Source organism: Leptodactylus fuscus, chromosome 1 (genome assembly GCF_031893055.1).
Source record: "Leptodactylus fuscus isolate aLepFus1 chromosome 1, aLepFus1.hap2, whole genome shotgun sequence".
Lineage (NCBI taxonomy): Eukaryota > Metazoa > Chordata > Amphibia > Anura > Leptodactylidae > Leptodactylus > Leptodactylus fuscus.
This window is the reverse complement of record NC_134265.1, coordinates 201,753,767-201,772,891: the sequence shown is the minus strand read 5'-3', so window position 1 is coordinate 201,772,891 and position 19,125 is coordinate 201,753,767. Positions and strand designations below refer to the sequence as shown.

Sequence of the window (19,125 nt, the reverse complement as noted above, 5' to 3'; positions counted from 1 at the left end):
ACCCCTCGGCTCCGGGGCTTTGCTGGGCACGTTTGTTATTATTGAGAGCTGATGAAAGATTGATTTCTAGATAATCTGATCTGATTTTCTCGTGCACCAGACTCAGCAATCGTAGTGTGAGCAGCCAGTTATGTGTGCAATATAAACTCAAAGAGTAAAATCAGAACCCCCTATTTTTCAGCGAGGATGGTACGTCCTTAATTGTTTGGGGCTGATCTGCTTGACCTTTGCCCTGTTTGATTACTGTCACTGAACTGATCAGGAGGATTTAGGATCCTGGCTTTATTAGATCTGTAGCCGAGTCTTATGTGTCGTCTTTCATGCATATTTGGCAAGTTCCACGAGAAGTTTCTTGAAATGCCAATGATCTAAGGACACATGTATGTGTCAGCCCTCCCTCTCCTTATGACTCTGTGTGTATAACTCACGCGATGGTTCCTGCTTGCATACTTTAGTACGTTTTGTCATTGACAGTTATTGTAGTGGTATTTTCTTGACCTCAGATTCTTGCACTGTTGATCGTGACACTTTTTCGAATGCTTGACTGTCAATCACATTGGCATGCAAGTTTTACGAGTGTGGTCTCATTCCAGATGACATCTCTTCTTCTTCTGTCAGCGGGACTCTGGCTTACTAGATTCTAAATCTATTTTTATCCATTCCCGCCTCCGGCTCACACAGGGTTAATAAGGCCAGGGCTTGCTATTGGCTGGGGAAAAAACCTAGCGTTTACCCGCTCAATAGCAACAGTTGCTCCCCCTTCTTCTCCCCAACCTTCCCACAGGCCCTGAGCGCGGTAATGATTTAAAGGGCCAGAGAGAAATTACTGCAGACCAGAAAATTAAAATTTTTGATGTATTGAAAAATACTCAAGCTGTAAAATCAGCTAAAGTGTTATGTTTATCAAAACGTGCCTGTATACTGTGTGGTTTCCATGAATAAATTGGCTATGTTACATTCCCTTTCTGCAATGCAAGCGATCAAATGTTCCAAGCAAAGTACTCACATTATGTCAAAGTAACTCCAACTTAAAACAACCTGAGAACGGTGTGACTAAGCCACTCGGTTATATGTAAACTGGGTAGACAATCTAGGCCAATACCTGTAAGACAGGTAACAGAGCTGACAAGCCAAAAATAAGTTTCCAAATCAAAGCCATGTTCACATCTTAAAAACGTGCTTTATATTGTGGCTGTTACGAGGCTTTATTCTGCGCTGTGATAAAACACTAGAATACTAGTGCAGCCGCATTGTCCCTGACAGCCGAGCACCCAATTGTGAAGCAGAGTAAGTGCTGTGTCTACAATAGAGGAAGTGCAGGGTCTCTGATTCTATTGATCTCTTCGATCACATGATTGTTGGGGCAGCTGTCATGTGACAGCACAGCTCTGTCCAGCACAGCCCTGATTTTGACAGCTGTTTGTGATGTTTAGGTTATGTAATGTTTTTCTTTGTGAATTGCAAAAAAAAATTAAAAAAATTAGTGACCTATCCTTATAAATATTGGATTGCAAGGGGTCCTACGCCTGGCACCTCCACTAAATTGCTGCATTCATGCACAGCAGCAGTGCTGAGAAGGTGTACATAGCCTGAACTGGTGGGGTGTCCGAGTGCCCTCGCTGATCAAGTAATGATAATCAGTGCAAAATATCAAAATCCTTTAAAACGGAAAAATTCTAATGAAAACTGTGTCCACGTTTGCATTTGATCATTTGTTAGGAGCTTCTTTACCCCAAAAAATAATAATGCAGCATTCTTTGTTTTGTCTGGTAAAATGACATGATCAATATAGGCCACAGCTGCCAGGTATTAAAACGTAATAAAAGAAGTTTAAAAAAAAATTGTAATTTTGTTGCACTGTAAATGTTGTAAAAAAAAAAAAAAAAAAAAGGCACGTGTTTCTTTTTTCTAATTCCAACCTATTCTAAATTTTTGCCTGCTACCGAGTACATTGTAGAAAATACTAAATGAGCATTGCGAAGAACACTCTCCCAAAAAATATACTTTCATACAACTCAGGCTGCGGTCACAGTAGCGTTGGGTGACTGTTCGGGAACTCCCTCCACCCTTTCCCTCAAACTGGACTTTTCTCTCCATTGGTTTTGGGCAGAAACCCGGAGGAACCAATTATAGTCTATGGATTCCACAGGTTTCCGCAGAAAACCACTTTTTTAATGGAAAGGGTTTTCATTTTTCAGGGCCCCAAAGAATCGAAACCTGACTGCTACTTGGTAAACAAACACCTAAAAAGGTTATGGGTTTTAGAAGGCAGAGATTAAAACATAAAAATGCAAAAAAACCCCCAAAAAACAGAGCTTTGATGGGAAGGGGTTAAAAAAAAAAAAAGTTATAGTATATGTTAAAAACTGACAGAATTGTAAAGGTCTGTCAAAAATTGTGGTTCTCCAGGGAGAATTTCATGCTTTCCCCAGCTTCCCTTGCAGGTGAGCTATAGGTTTCCTGGCAAAATCCTACCCTTGATCATGTGATCAAAACCATTATCCAGCCCCCAAGTTACTTCCCCTGCTCTCTTGTGTTCACTCCTAGATACCGGCCCTATGGGGCTGCCTTTATTTTTGCATTCAGCCATCCTTAGGAGTGAGGGCTTTGAGATGAAGTTGAGCAACCTGGTGGTGAGGTGCTGGGTCCAATCATGTGACCCAGGATTGGAACCAGCCTGGAACCTAAACCCCATGTTTCATCCACCATAGAAGCTGCGGGAAGTAAGTGCTGAAAGCCTTCCTAGAGACCCTCTTTAGAAGTGTGCCGGTGGCTAAAGCCCAAATTAGAACTGGATCCTAAACAGCGAAAAATATTCACACGTGTCCTATCTTAGAGAATGTTTAAAAACCGTACTGTGGAAGCAAGGTATAAAAGTTTTGTTATAGAGTGTTTGCGTCAATATTTTATTCCTTAGCATGACTTTCTATATTCGCCTGTGTCTTTAGCCTAGGATCCAGTGGAGAGTGTGTGTGGCCCGTCTGCTTCTGACCTTTGGCTAACGTGCATCGGTGTGGGCCAATCAGTGGCTGAGTAGTCATGCACTGTTCAATTGGATTATAAGCACTCAGCCATTGATAGGTAAACAGAGGCTCTTTACTGGATCCCTGGCTAAGCAGAGAGGCAAGTGTATAGTGTTTATTCATAGAGGCTGTAAAACCTGTACAGACACCTGGCAATGTGCATAGGCCAAAAAACAAATGATAAAAAAACCCCCAATCATGACATGCAGTATTGCAATGGTTTATAACCTGTGGTATGTATACCCCAAGGTGTACTCCTCACAGTCCTTGGTGGTTGTCTCCCGGCTGAGAGCTGCAACAATAAAGAAATTGAAGAGTTTGACCTAATGAGTTATGTTTCCTTTATGCATGTATTCAGCTATCCATAATGGTGTATCACTTAGGTGAAGTTCAAATCTGCCCCAGAGTCTCTCTTGGAGACTTCACACGCAGAAGCAGATAGAAATTGGTGTCAAGAAAAGTCCTGCAAGGACTTTCTCTCTGTTGCTTTCAGTTTGAAAATGGCGGACACCATCATAGTCAATGGGGTTCATGGGTACCTGCTGTTTTAGCTGTCCGGCAGAGAGGCCAGCAACCTAGCCTTACCTGGGAAAGAGATGGCACCAGGATGCATTGTTGGGAAATGACCAACTGCTTCTTAACATCTTGGTACCAGTACCATCAAAGTTACTTTGGAGTCCACACCTTGCCCTTGTAAAGCTGTCAAAACATGTCTCTGGCTCAATCTGGATAACTGACGTGATTTTGTGCATGTTTATTTTGGTTTGGGTATACAGTATTTGTGAGCTTCTGTCTCCATGTTTGTTTGGTCCGAAAATGTCTGAACTGGCACTGCTATTGTACTCTGTGGCCATGTTTGGTGAGCAAACATAGAAAGACAGTGTTACACATCTCTTCTTGGCTCCAGTGCAGGTCTTTGTCCTTTACAGGCCTCTGCCTTTTGAATTATGTCAGGGACTCCTGAGGCGCAGTCATGTGGGTCAGGCGGCGTTGACGATTGAGTGACACTTGCCGGGGACTTTAGGAGGCTGGAAGATGGTTGAAGTGGATGAAGACCTGCACTGGAGTTAAGATGAGATGTGCTTGCCTCCCAAGGACCTCTGCTAATGATAGGTAGTTCATGGTCTGAAGAGACCCCAGAGTGTAATTTTATTTACTTTGCTTAGGCTGGGTTCAAATCTGCATTTAGTATCCGTCAGCTTGCAAACCATTTTAAGACAAAAACAGTTTGATACAAAAAGTATTCCAAACGGTTACACTGTGGATACCTGAATCTGTTTTTTTAGACAGATTAGTCAATAGTTGTTCGTTAAAAGAAAAACCTGACAGTTTGTGTAATTTTGTGTCGGTTTGTAATCAGTTTATCTGTTTTTGACCAATCAATTTTTTTTCTTCACCTTTCTTCATTTTGAGCATGTACAGAGGTAAAAACTAGTCCCAGCATTGCTCTGTGCTGTAAATTACGTGTAGCTTATTTTGGTCCTAATTAGGAAGCAGTTTTTAGACCTTTATGCGTTTTCCGCCTCCCATTCACTTCTATTGCTTTTCTCAGGCGGAAAACGCCTGAAGAAGGGTCATGTCGCTTCTTCTTTCTGCTAGCGGCGAAAAACTGCTAGCAGAAAAAAAAGCTAGCAGTCTACATACACCACTATTGTAATGAGGCGTATTTTGAGGTGAAATCCGCCGTCAAAATCCTCCTCTTTGTCCCCGTGTGAACTAGGGTGGTTGAAGAATTTGGTCAGGAAAAAATCCGCTTCAGGAATTAGGAACGTTTTTTGTTTGTTTTTTTTCCTCCAGCACAGTGAATGGACCTTGAAAAAACCGCCTGGCGGTTTTTTGAGACTTTTTTGCCAAAAAACGCTACAAAAACCGCTAAAGGTTTTTCCGCTTCCCATTGACTTGTTTTGATTTCCTGAGGCAGAATCCGCCTGAAGAAAGGTCATGTCGCTTCTTTTTTCCACTAGCGGTCTATACATAGACCTCTATTGTGAGGGGGCGGATTTTGAGTTGGATTCCGCGTCAAAATCCGCCCCTTCTTGCCCCCTGTGAATGAGCCCTTAAAAGAAACAAAACAAAACTGCAACAAAACTTGCTACTAGAGATGAGCGAGTACTGTTCGGATCAGCCGAACAGCACGCACGCATTGAAATGAATGGACGTAGCCGGCACGCGGGGGGTTAAGCGGCTGGCCGACGTCAAAGCGGAAGTACCAGGTGCATCCATTCATTTCAATGCGTGCGTGCTGTTCGGATCGGCTGATCCGAACAGTACTCGCTCATCTCTACTTGCTACATAAAAAGCAGTTTTTCTGCAATGTGGAACTGAAGGCAGATTTGCTTTGGCCAATGATGGTGAAGTTTGGGTTCGCCTGCTTTGTTTATGGTTGATGCAGATAGGACTTTATATCTGAATAGATTTATTTTTATTTACCCTGTAGGTATGAAGTATGGCTTCTTACTGCTTCCAGGTATCTTCAAGATGGGCAAAGAAGTGAAACACAATGTATATTAGAAAGGTTTTGTAATACTTCATTATATAATGATTAAGTGACATTTCCATAAAGCTTCTGGTTCCAAGTTTCCCATTGAAGAACATTTTTGATGACTATTCGTTTAGTAAAGGGTTTTTTGTGGTACAGGAAGTATGAGGTTTGGTAAATTTTGTTGTAACACTTGGTGTATGAATATTTTTTTTTTTCTGATACTGTAGCAGGGTGTGGTTTTATGTGGGTGTGTGAGGTGGCATGATTCCCTTGTGTTCATATCTCCTCACACCCTTCCTTGTCTCAACAGTTCCATGCAGTCAGACTTGTATCTCTTTCATAATAAAACTTCATCGCAATAGCAACATTTGGTGGGAAGTTAGGTCAGAATATTGAAACTGGCCATTCACAGTAGATAAATGTATATAACCTGCACAGTAACCATTTGATGTGTATTGGGGGCTCCTGACTCCTCCAATATCTCCTGTTTGGGAGGAATCCAGAGGACCCCCCATACACATAAGGAGTGAGCAGTTAGGGGGCGTTCACACTACCGTCTGTGTCCAACAGGTAGTGTCCGCTCCTAGTGTCCGTTCAAAATCTGGCACGGACATTAGGAGCGGACACTAGCTGTGTCCGTGACATTTGTGATTTATTTAAATGGACACCGGGTGCGTTCTTTTGCACTCCGTGCCCTTCCTTCACTTTCCGCTTGTAAAGATGTCCGACTTTTCAAGCGGACAGAAAAACCTGACATGTAGGACATCTATACATGTGGATAGAGAAGGAAGGGCACGGAGTGCAAAAGAACGCACCCGATCACCATTTAAATAAATGACAGGTGTCACTGACACAGCTAGTGTCCGCTCCTAATGTCCGTGCCAGATTTTGAACGGACAATAGGAGCGGACACTACCTGTCGGACACAGACGGTAGTGTGAACGCCCCCTTAGTTATCTGAATGTAGGGTCCTTTTGTTCTGCTAGGTGTCTGGAGTAGCTTCTCTCCTTCTCATACTGAGACCACATGCACACTTGGCTCTGCTGCATCTGTATTTGGCCTTTTGAGAAAGGAAGCTTTGTTTTGACACCTATTTAATATGTATAGCCGTCTGTATATTTTAATTATCAAAGAGGTTGTCAGAGGGAGACTACCTCTGTCTGTGTGCCCTATTGGCGCATATATGACCAATAATTCCCTCTTCCCCATCGTATTTTTCGGTTCACTACCATTGAACTTGTTTACGTTATTGTGTTAAAATTGCTTTAAAGGGAGTCTATCAACACCAAAAGCATTACATTATTATGGCTGCTTAATTATTGAGGAAAATCGACTTTTTATTTCTATGCAAATGAGCTAAGAATGCATGGATGGGGGAGGAGCATTGTGGTAATAACCCTCCCCGTAACACTCACATAATATTTTTTCCTTGTTGCCTCAGAACACACCCCTGATGCAGTCTTGGTTCATTGACATACAAATAAAAAGCAGCCGTTCTAAAAACAAATTATAGAGCTGTACTTAGTACTATAAGGTACTAGGGCTGGCTTAATAATGTTTTTAGTGCTGACAGACTCTCTCTTTTTAAGAATGTGGTGTATTCAGTTGGATGGTAGTGTCTCTGTTATCAGTTTATGCACCTTGATGTGCTGGTGTAAATTATATGTTGTCTATCAGACTTAGTGCCAAAAATCTAGTGTGCCTGTCGTACTGACCATTCTGTGACTTTGGATGCATTCCACTTACATCTCTGGGCTGAGACCCCATGTTACAGAAATCCAGTTTGTTTGTTTTTTGTTGCAGATTTTGCTGCATTTTTTTTTTTTTTTCAGCCGAAGTCTGAAATGTATTGAACATAAGGTAGAAGTATAAGAAATTTGTAGATATTTTCCATTCCTTTTGTAGCCGTTCTTGGCATTGGCTCAAGAAACACCGCTAAACCTGCAACAACAAAAGCTGTGTTACGGCAACTTGGGGCCTCAGCCTTAGTACCATTTTGTGAATGTTATAAAAGAATTGTCGCTTACGCTTCTGTTTCACACAATACTGATGCTTAAAGAGCACCTTTCATCAGATTGGGCACAGGCAGTTCTATATACTACTGGAAAGCTGACAGTGCGCTGAATTCAGCACACTATCGGCTTTCCCGATCTGTGCCCGGTGTAAAGCACTATCAGTCCTGGTACCGTAGCGCTTTAGTGTCAGAAGGGCGTTTCTGACACTTAGCCAGGGACGCCCTTCTGCCCAGCAGCGCCTATCGCACTGTACTGTGGAGCGGGGAGGAACGCCCCCTCCCTCTCCTGATAATACTCGTCTATGGACGAGCTGTGTGAGCAGAGGGAGGGGGCGTTCCTCCCCGCTCACACAGTACAGCGCGATAGGCGCTGCTGGGCAGAAGGGCGTCCCTGGCTAAGTGTCAGAAACGCCCTTCTGACTGTAAAGCGCTACGGTACCGGGACCAATAGCACTTTACACCGGGCACAGATCAGGAAAGCCGATAGAGCGCTGAATTCAGCGCACTGTCAGCTTTCCAGCAGTATATAGAACTGCATGAACCCGATCTGATGAAAGGTTCTCTTTAATGTGATGTCTCTTGTGCTAGCCTTAACATGGTAAATATAACTTAATCCTAGTATAAAGCAAATATGCATTGTATTGTGACAGCTAAATTTTTAGAGCTACATGACACAACATTGTTTATGCCACTTGTATTTACCAATGGTCATTAATGGGTTAATGTGTCTACTTCTATTGCTGCATACTTTGTAAACTTGTTTAGGCATTGTTTTTCAGTAGTAGTATTGGCGTACCCAGGCATGCCCAGTTCTAGTCATTTTTGCAGTGACGCCCTGCACACCCTAAATTGTTCAGCCCTATTGTAGGTTGTCTGCATTGTTAGAAGTCATGTAAGCGGGGGGGGGGGTGAAGTAAAGCAAACTTACTTTGAGATGGTATTTGTTGGTGCCAGCAGGCTTGACATGGTCATTTTGTCTGGTGCATGCATAAGTTATATCAGGGGCCTCAAACTCAGCCAAGAAAATTGACTGTGCATAGAAAAAAATTTGATGTTGATAGGCCACATTCCTTTCATATGCTATGCAATATAAAGCCACATGCTTCTAATCCACATTCCTGTGGCCTACAAAATCGTGAAGCTTTAGAACAGGTTTGCTGGGGTCCTGCATACGGGCCTCTTGTTTGAGACCCTGGGTTATAGCATATATTTGGATAAGAGGATACCAGTTGTATTCTAAGGGTTATAATGAAGAAATGGTAGCAGGCATGAGCAATGGTGACTCAGTCGTACACCAAATAGCTAATTCTCATATCAGGAAAAAAGATATCTCAGAAGTGGGCCCACTGATCAGGAAGCAGAAAAGTATTTTGTGTGGATGAGTGTGGAAGCGTAGGTCCCTTCTATGATTGCATCTAGGTTAAAGGGATTCTAACATGTAGGAATAGCCTTTAGAGAGGCTATTTTTCTCCTACCTTTAGTAGTCTTCTCCGTGCTGCCATTTGGTAGATATTCCTGGTTTTCTTTGGTATGCAAATGAGTTTTCTTGCAGTATTGGGTGTTCCCCTGCGCTCAAACAGCACTGGGGGTGTTCCCTGGGCTGCTTGAAAACTCTCCAGCGCCCCTTCATCATCTTCTGTCACGCCTCTCTTCTGGCGAGTCTGTCTTCTGCATCTAAATACAGCGCATGCGCAGTCGGCTCTGCCATTGGACTTCGGGCAGAACCAACTGCACATGTCTGCAGCCATTTTCTTGTGGCCACTTAGACGAGCGTACTGTAAGTGCAGTGTTTGTGTAAGCGTTCACAAGAAAATGGTCACAGACATGCGCTGTGGGCTTTGCCCAAAGTCCGATGGTAGAGCCAACTGCGCATGTGCTGTATTTAGATGCAGAAGACAGAATTGCCAGAAGAAGATGTGGCGTAGAGGCATGCCAGAAGAAGATGAGGCACTGCTGGAGAGTTTTCAAGCAGCACAGGGGATGTCTCCAGAGCTGTGAGTAAATTCATTTGCTTTCCGAAGAAAACCGGGAATATCTACGGAATGGCGGCGCAGAGTAGACTTCTAAAGGTAGGAGAAGAATAGCCTTTCTTAAAGATATTCCTACGTATTAGTATTAAAATACGGGATTCTAATGAGAAAACCCCTTTAAATGTGTTGCGATTAGTAAGGTGAATGGATAACCCCCAGAATTAGTATACAGTGAGTGGATATATCTATGAAGTGTGTCTCTTATCCCTGGCATTCTCCAAAATCTTATTAATAAAAAGTATGTCTGGCTTCACCTAAAACTCCTGATATATCCCCGTGTACAGATTTAGAAAGTCACGGGATAATTTGTCTACTCCAAGATTGTTTTTGGATTATTATTTTGTTCTGTGTGTTAAACTATAACTATATAAATGTGGTATCCCTCAAATCATACTGACCCATAGAATACATGTAACCACTCCAATTCCACCCCATTCTAATTTTTTTTTTTTTTTTCCAGCTTCCCTACCGAGGACCTAAGGGGTTTGTAGTACTAACACGCTCAGCTGGGCTATTACACTAGGGAATTGCCGAGCTGAGCATGTTAGTAGTACTAAGGAATAGCCAAACTGAGCTAGTCGTGTTATTACAGGAGGAGTAGCTGGAGGGATGGTTGGGTGTAGTGCAAAGCTCTTTCATCTCTGGTGTCTGGAGTAGTCGAGCTAAACGCACGGGCTCTGCTATATCTCGCTATAGGAATGCGTTGACCAGCGTTGATTGGCCAGTGTACAGGTATTCGGCCAATCAACGCTGGTCAATGCATTCCTACGGGAAAAAGTCAGCTCGCGCATATCGCAAGCTGACAGGGATCCCGACAAGATAGAGCCCCATAGAGCTAGGTGAGTGACATTCCCCCCTAAATAAAGGTAATCCCTAGCTAACCCTGCCTGTAGATCTGTCCCTGTCTCACATTCATATAGTTCACAGTCCCAAATTAAGCAAATGGTAAATTCACCATTCGTCTAAATTAGAGGTCACCTGATTTCGGCAGCTAATGGGTTTTTTCAATTTTTTTTAACTGCCTCCGTTGTCGTAGTTCCTGTCCCACCTCCCCTGCGGAGTTATTGGTGCAAAAAACGCGCCAGGGAAGGTGGGAGGGGAATTGAATTTTTAGTGAGTTTGCCACCTGGTGTTCAATTGGAATCGAATACCTCGAATGGCCTGATATTCGATCGAATATCAATTCGACCGAACGCCGTTCGCTCATCTCTAATGTTTTACAATAGGGTCACTTTTTGGGGCTTATCTGTACCGCTACCTCAGGGACCCTGCATACATGACTCCGCTCTAGAATAACATTCCAACTATGTCCATGCTCCAGTAGTCTAAATAGTGGGTCTTCCATTCTGAGCCCTGCCATGTCATCATGGCATTATACAATTGCCGCATGTAGGGTATTGCCAAATCCAGGAAAATCTACGCTACATTTTATGGGGTCAGTGTCTCTGGTGGCATGTGCTGGGTACAATATATCGGGCACTGAAATGGCATATATGATTCAAAAATTGCATTTCTCATTCTGCAGCATCTGCTGTGACGTACCATTTAGAAAAGCCTGTAGTGTCACTATATTCCTAGACAAATATAAGTGGTTTAGTTTCCAAAATGGGGTCACCACTGTTGTGGCATCTCTGGGTCTCTGCAAATGCAACATGGTGTCTAAAAACTATCCTAAATGAAGTTGCTGCACCGAAATCTCTAAAGGTGCTCTTTCATTTCTGAGGACTGTGTTTGAGTCAAGTTGCACAGAAGGGTCACATAGGGGATATTTCTACAAACTGCAGAATCATAGTAATAAATATTATGGTATATTTTGCTATTAACCCTTTCTTTGTTACTGGAAAATCTGGTTTGAAATGGAAAACGTAGACAAAAAAAGTGACATTTGGAAAGTTCACCTCCATTTTACATTAATTCATGTGGAACACCTATATATAAAACAGTAGACACCCGGCAGCTATGGTGGCCGCCATCTTCAAACACCTGGCATACTCTGTACTAGTACGGCAGATGTCGGGAAAGGGTTACATTTAAAGGGATTCAATCATTAAAGGGGTATTCCCATGAACATAATCATTATCTATATTTGTAGATAATTAAAAGTTAAAACAATTTTGAAAATATAAATGGTCAAAATTTCTGCAGCGTTTTAAAGATTTCCTTAAACCATCTTAGTGGTAACAGTCTGTTGTCTTGATCGGTTGCCATGGATACTACCACAAATGCAGAAACTTTCTATGGTCTGGGACTTGTCAGGAACCCAGCAATGATTTTCTTATTGTAGCTGTGTTATCAGGCAGGGACACTACATGTATCAGAAGATATCCTGGCCATAATAAGGAAGTCATAGCTGATTTTCTGACCTTAGAAAGTTTCTGCATTAGTGGTCGTATCCACTGCCAACCGATCAAGACAGAAAAACTGTGACCACAAGATATTTAGAGAAAACCTTTAAAACTCTGCAAAATGTTTAATTACGGTACTTATATTTGGAAAAATGTTTTACTTCTAATTATCTACAAATTTGAAAAAATATTTATAAACATGGGAATACCCCTTTAAAATGCATTTTTCTCACTAACCTGTAGGGATATCCTTAAGAAAGGCTATTCTTCTCTTACCTTTAGATGTCTTCCCCGCGTCGCTGTTCGGTAGAAATCTCGGTTTTTTTATTGCATTCAAATAAGTTCTCTCGTAACACTGGGGGTGGTCCCCAGCGCTCAAACAGCACTGGGCGCGTCCACAATGCTGTGAGAGAAATCTCAAACACCGCCTCTATTATCACCTTGAACGGCTTCTTCCGGCACTGGCTTCAAACTTCTACGCCTCAGGCAGCACCAACTGCACATGCCGCAATTTTCCTGTGGCCGCCTACACAGTAAACTGGTGTAAGCGGCCATTTTCTTGTGGCTGTAAGTTACTTACACTGTAAGTTGGGGCAAGTGGTCACAAGAAAATGACCGTGGGCATGCGCAGTCGGCTCTGCCCGAGGCCCGATGGCAGAGCCGAGTGTGCATTCCTAGAAGTTTGAAGCTCAGTGCCGGAAGAAGATGCGTAGAGAGGCGTTCCAGACGAAGACAAGGATTTCTCTCGCAGCATTGGGGATGCCCCCAGTGCTGTTTGACTGTGAGAGAACTCATTTGCATACAGAAGAAATTTGGTATTTCTATTGAACGGCGGCGCGGAGAAGACGTCTAAAGGTAGTAGAAGAATACCTCTTTGTGCATGGCTTGTGTGTGTAGTAAATAGAAAATGAGGGTGGGGGGGTCACTTCAAAGATTTATATCTCGGACATTATAAATCATTGTCCTATGAAAAAGTAGGGTCTCATATATGCATATTCTAGAGATATCACTGGCGGAAAATACAGATGGGATTAGTAAATTCATATGCAGGTGCACACAATAACTAGCGTAATACGAGAACCTCATCTTTTATACGTCACCAGAATCACGTTTTCACATTTCATAATTTCCAGAGATATCATTAATTGAAAACCCAGTAGAGATTGGCATATTTATATACAACTTTATGTAAGTAAGTCAATCCTGACTGTTCTTAACTGAGGATATATCTGGAAATAATACAGGCAGAAGAGCAATCTGAGTCATATGAAAGATGAGAATCTCCTCTTTCATATGACATCAGAAATCATTTATAACGGTAGGCAGGATGCCATTATGCCCACACTGTTTTGTTTGTTTGTTTAAATGTAGATTGTCAGCCCCATATAGGGATCACAATGTAATTTTTTTTTTCCTATCAGTATGTTTTTGTAGCATGAGAGGAAAACAAACAAACACAGGGAGAACATTCTGGTGGGATTAGAACCCAGGACTCCAGCATTGCAAGGCTGCAGTTCTAACCACTGAGCCACTGTGTTGCCCCAATATGCCCACACTGTTTGTCAGCTGGCAGAATCTTCTGTATGTGCATGCATTTTTCTGTTGTAGTTTTGATGCATCCTCAAACCACCATCCTTTCCATCGAGCACATACCAAAATTCACCTTTTACCATTGCCAAGCCCCCTTAGTGGCCCCACATAGTATCATGTTCCCCAGTGGCCCATCATGCAGTGCATACTCCTTAGTGGCCCCTGGACACCTATTAAAGCTCCCTATTGACTCCCAGGCAAGTGATAATGTCCCCAAGGGGCCCCCACACTGTAAGAAGCAAACAAACTCTACTTATCCATGCTAAACCCCGAAGTTCTGTGCTCCTCCTCTGCAGATCAATGCAGCAGGTCTTCAGCAGACATCACTAGTTGATGCCTGAGCTATATAGCAGGAAGCTAAAGTCCTGCTGCTAGGTTCTGTTCAACTACTACGGCATCCTGTAGCCCAAAGGAGACATGTGGCCATTTCCCCACTGGAAGACTGGATAGTAATTCCAAATAACAAAGTTCTGTTGTGCAAGAAAGCCCTCTTGTATGTCTGTCTGCCTTTTTGGAGTGTTCCCCACCCATCCACTTTCCATAGTCTTCTATTGTACAGATTTGATCAATGTCAAGAGGTGCAAATAAGTGAGCGTTAGCCACTATGAAGCATAACTAAACACAAAGCCAAGGGGTTATTCTGGTTAAAACACGTTCCCCCTATGCACAGTGCTGCCTCTCCATTAATTCTCTGTGGGACTGAAGCAGTACAGAGCTTTACTATCTCCAGCGGTGTGCATGCTACTGTGGATACATAGTAACTTGGTCTAACCAGTCTAACCAGACTTGGTCTAACCAGTCTAACCTTCTGTTAGTGTCCTATTGCAGACACTGCATGTAATGGACGCTGGTGCCACAACTGGTAGTCTCAGGTTATGCTCAGTGAGAAGAGGAAGTACAATGCTGATCCTCTTACACCTAGAAGATTAAGCTCTTCTATAAAGAAATTCATTGGCAACAAATCTGGACACTAATCTGCAATGATGAATATTCAACATGTTCAAGTGCCTTCTGTCTGAGTTTTCTAATATCATATGCTATTGTTGTATGTGCTCTACATTGATAAACAATACTAATTTTATAGACCTTCTTAGATTTTCAGTAAGATAATGTCCCTCTTGTCATCACTGTGTTGGGTATTCTTTACTGTGTATTTCTATGTGCCTTTTAACTACCAATTCTCAGGTACACGCACATGACAGTGTGACATCTGCTCTGCAGTCACACTGAATATGCTCCATTGGTGCTACTGCATAAAGCAATATATGGATTGCATTACTCACAATTCAGTCAAGAGGAGGATGTGGAGGTGTGCATGCATGACCACAGAAGAATGCCACATAGTGGACTGAGAAAGACATAAAAAGAAAATGGGTAAACCGATGTGCATGTGGTTGGTGGGAATAACTGACTGCTAATCCCGACTGCCCTGTGCTATTTCCATTGTTCAAATAAAAGCAAATGGAAGCCACAGAAATAGCACATTTAGCTTCACTGTGGAGCAATGGAAACAGTGTAGGTCAGCTGTGGTACGCTGTTTCTGTAGCTGTTATAGGCACAGGACCCCTACTCTTGTGGTGATTTAGGGGTCCCAGCAGTCATCTCTTAGGGTCAGTTCACACGTGAACTGCCCGCGTGGGTTTTGACACCGAGAGAGACGCGGTGAGCCGCGGCTCTCTCTTGTCAAAACCCGCCTGCCGAGACCATCGCGGTCGCGGCTTTCCCCTCCACTGTCGGCTCAAATGAATGAGCCGACATAGGAGGGAGCTGCCGGGGGGCCATGGTGTTTATGCCACATGGGGCCCCGGTCTAAATGGGTTTTCTATAATGATCTATCCTCAGTATAGGTCGTCAATAAAAGATCACTGGTGCTTGCGCAAGCGCCGGGACCCCCTTCACTGTCTATATCACACGTTGTCTGCTTAATATTGGCTATCCAATATAATTACAATCTCATCCCATTAGAAGTGAATGTTATCAACCTGTAATTACTTTACACACATGCGTATGAGTGCTGTGGCCCCTTAAAACAGCTGAATAGTGGGATCCTGGATGTTGGGACCCCAGTGATCCCTTACTGACTGCCTATTCTTAGGACTGTGAGTTGAGACATCAGAAAGCAGATACCATTGTGGAATCTACACAGCTTTGAAATCAGTGAGTCTTAAGTGTTTTAACCTATTGATCTATTTTATTAAAACCATAAATAAATAAAAACTTTTAGAGATTATTTAAAGTACAACTCCCACTTTTTTTTTTTTTTTTGCTATTGTGTCATGGGATGTGTGGTGATTTTTTTTTTTTTTTTTTTTTTTTTTTGTAATATATTTATATTAACCTATTAAGCTTCCTTTTAACAAGCTGTAAAGTTTCTTTTAGCAATTCTCTAAGTAAGCATTGCCAGTGAGAGACTGTCTGTACACAAGTACTCAATGTAGTGTATAGAGCTGAAGCATTTACCAAAGGGGGATGGTCACTTCAAATGGCTGTATCTCCAATTTCATACCACCTAGAAAAATGGCTGCCAGCATTGAAATACAAGTAACAGTACCTTAGAGAGCATGAGTTAAAAACATAGTCGGAATTTGAACTTTGGAATTTAATTTGTGCTAATATGGACTCTTTTTCTCCTATTCAAAGTGCAGGGGATAAGTGTCCAATTGTTGGGGACCTGATCACCTGGTGTCTCTCACCCCCCCCCCCCCCCCCCTCCAAACCTCCCTTGATGGGGGGAATGGGGGACCGGAAGTCCTTCTAAGGCTTAGTGCACACGTGCGCTTAATAGTATATTTTGGTACTGACTTTGACGTGGGAAGCCGCATTAAAATCAGGACCAAAATGCGCTCGTCGTGACTGTCAGTCGCGGCTTCCCGCTCCGGAGTAGGCCCAAAATTAATGGGCCTAATCAGGAGGGTGCTGCCACGAGGCGGACGCCGCGGCTCAATGAGAAAGGGCAGCTCGGTTCTTTTTTTCCGTGAGCGGTCTCCATAGACCACCATTGTGAGGGGGCGGATTAAGACGTGTATTCCACGCCATAATCCGCCCCATCTTTCCCCGTGAGCCCTAAGGGCTTCTTGTATGGAGCTCCAGTGCGCTTGCATGACCAGTGTTCCATTCACAAAGAGACCCATGTTGTCCTGATCATTGGGGACCCAGACACTGGGCCCTCAGCAGTTGGACACTTACTGCCCGTGCTGTACCTAGGGGGATACATGTCCATAGCAATCCCTTTGATATGCATTAGTTCATGATGTATTTACATATCTGATCTCAGAATCCATTTTTTTTTTTAGCTAGTATAAAACTGGATATACAGCCGTTTGAAGTCGCAATTCCCCTTTTGGTAAATGTATGTTAGCAATAGAATTGTGCAGACTCTTCCTAGTAACAGCTCAGTTAGAAGTTTGCGAAGGAGAATGTTACAGCCTGTTTTATAATAAAACACAAGATGGCTTAATAAAGAAATGTCCCAAAATGCAAAAAAATGGGGAATTAACATTTTAATATTTATGACTAGATCTTTCTTCTCCCACACAGAGGAGGAGAGCTATCTTAATGGAATGGAACTCTCCAAGTTTGGGAGACTTCATAATGTGACGTATTGCCCAACTGGACCTGCCCTTGAGTTTAAAATAAACTGCGGTGTGGGTTTTGTTTCTCATGCTGCACTATGTGACTCATTGTGTGGCTGGGTCTGTATAGTGTTAGTAGGTGGAGACATTACTCACAGTAAAAAGTCTATGTATAAATAACAATCTAATTATACGGCAAGCTGTAAATTGGTTCCATCTGCCTAGCATGTTTTATCTACTGGAGCTAGGTTGGTATTTGTGTACAGAGGTCTCCAGCCAGTGGTCTTTAGAACGCCCCCAAATGCTGATGTCATGAGGTAGTAATATTCTGCATGATCTAATGTGAAGATGAGTGATAAATAAAAATCCTGTCCTCACCGTTTGCCTTTATATACACACTTCTGTGTGTTCCTGAAATAAGAGCACAGTTCTTAAAATGGAACTAAACTTTCAAACAACTTTTGATTTTCTGACAGCGTTTGTTTTATAATTTTTGGTAAGAAGCAGGGAACTGCTCTCCATAGAAAAGAATAAAGAAATGCAGGATTTAACAAAAAGGAGCCAAGTTCTGTTAATAAAGTACATTACTAGTTTTATTAAAGGGAACTTGTTTATTTTTCCACCAGAAATTGACCCCATCATGTGCAGAAAGAAGTAATTCCCTTTCCATTGGTTTCCCTCTGTAATCTTTCTGTTGCAGCATAGTGAAGTTATAAATATCTAAATGAATAGTCATTTGCAAATGAACCTAAGCAGTGCCGAGGCGGGGAGTAGCTTCAGCCTAGTACGCTATCCTTTGCCCCATCTGTCCCAAAGAGCCACAAACCTTCTAATGATAGTACAGCTATCCTAGAAACTTAACAGATAAAAGTTGCTCAATGCTAATGAAATGCTGAAAAGAGTATATAATGGTCACTTTTGTGTGTTAGTAGTACAAACACATGCCCACAATGCTAAAATCACCCACAGGTCTGTCAGTCTAGATTCTAGTCCATACACATCTGGTCATAGCAGAAAAAAAAATCCAACACAACAGATATTGGTTCTGACCAATAGACTGCCATAGCTTCTGTAGCCTAATAATACTTACTGACCTCTCAGATCAGCAGGCACAAATTAACTGTCCATTCCCAGGATCCACCGAAAATTATTTGGAGACAGAGTCTTCTGCCATGCAGCCCCCACTCTCTGGAATGCGTTACCTGGACCGATCGGAGAGCTCTCATCCCTGAACAATTTTAAATCAAGAAGGTTCAAAACACATCTCTTTGGTCTGGCATTTCGTGGCAAATGACACCCTCACTTTGCACATAGAATATTGCAAAATACCATTTAGTTAACCACTGGACTACGCTTTAAAGGGGTTGTCCGGAATATTTTAAAAACCCTACACTAATCTAAACAACCCCCCCCACACACACACACACACTTCTTTCTAAATAACATTAATAATAATAAAAAAAAATGTATAGTTACCCATGTGAGCGCCCCAGGAACATTTATTGATAATCCAGTGACGATACGTTTCCCCATTTCCGGAAATAGATTGTCACTACTACTCTTTCTCTCACCCCCCCCCCCCCCCCTTCCCCATCCGCTTCACTCATACTTCCTCTGGCGAAATGGGTCCGTCTCCTGTACTGACAGGGTGCGTGCACTGCTGCTGGTGAATCCCCTCTACTGCGTGTCTACGCCTGCGCAGTAGAGGTGACTCGTCTGTGAAAAAGGAGCTCGCACACAGTACAGTAGAAGAGGCTGTGTCACAGGACAAAGCCATGGAAGTTAAACGGATCCTATCATTAAAACTCAATTTTTTCTAGTTGACACGTAGGAATAGCCTTAAGAAAGGCTATTCTTCTCCTACCTTTAGATGTCTTCTCCGCGCCGCCGTTGCGTATAAATCCGGGCTTTCGTTAGTATGCAAATGAGTTATCTTGTTGCACTGGGCGACAGGCCCCAGCGCTCAAACAGCACTGAGGGCGTCCCCAATGCTGCGAGAGAACTCTCCAGCGCCGCCTCCATCTTTTTCAGGAACGTCCTCTTCACGCGTCTTCTTCTGGCTGAGGCGG

The 19,125-nt window shown here is 42.8% G+C and overlaps 1 protein-coding gene across 1 annotated transcript in view; it reads left to right on the top strand.

Annotated features, from left to right (window-relative positions):
• DOT1L (DOT1 like histone lysine methyltransferase) overlaps positions 1–19,125 on the top strand; it is a 97,563-nt gene that overhangs the window by 405 nt on the left and 78,033 nt on the right. The gene's annotated exons all lie outside the window — the stretch shown is intronic.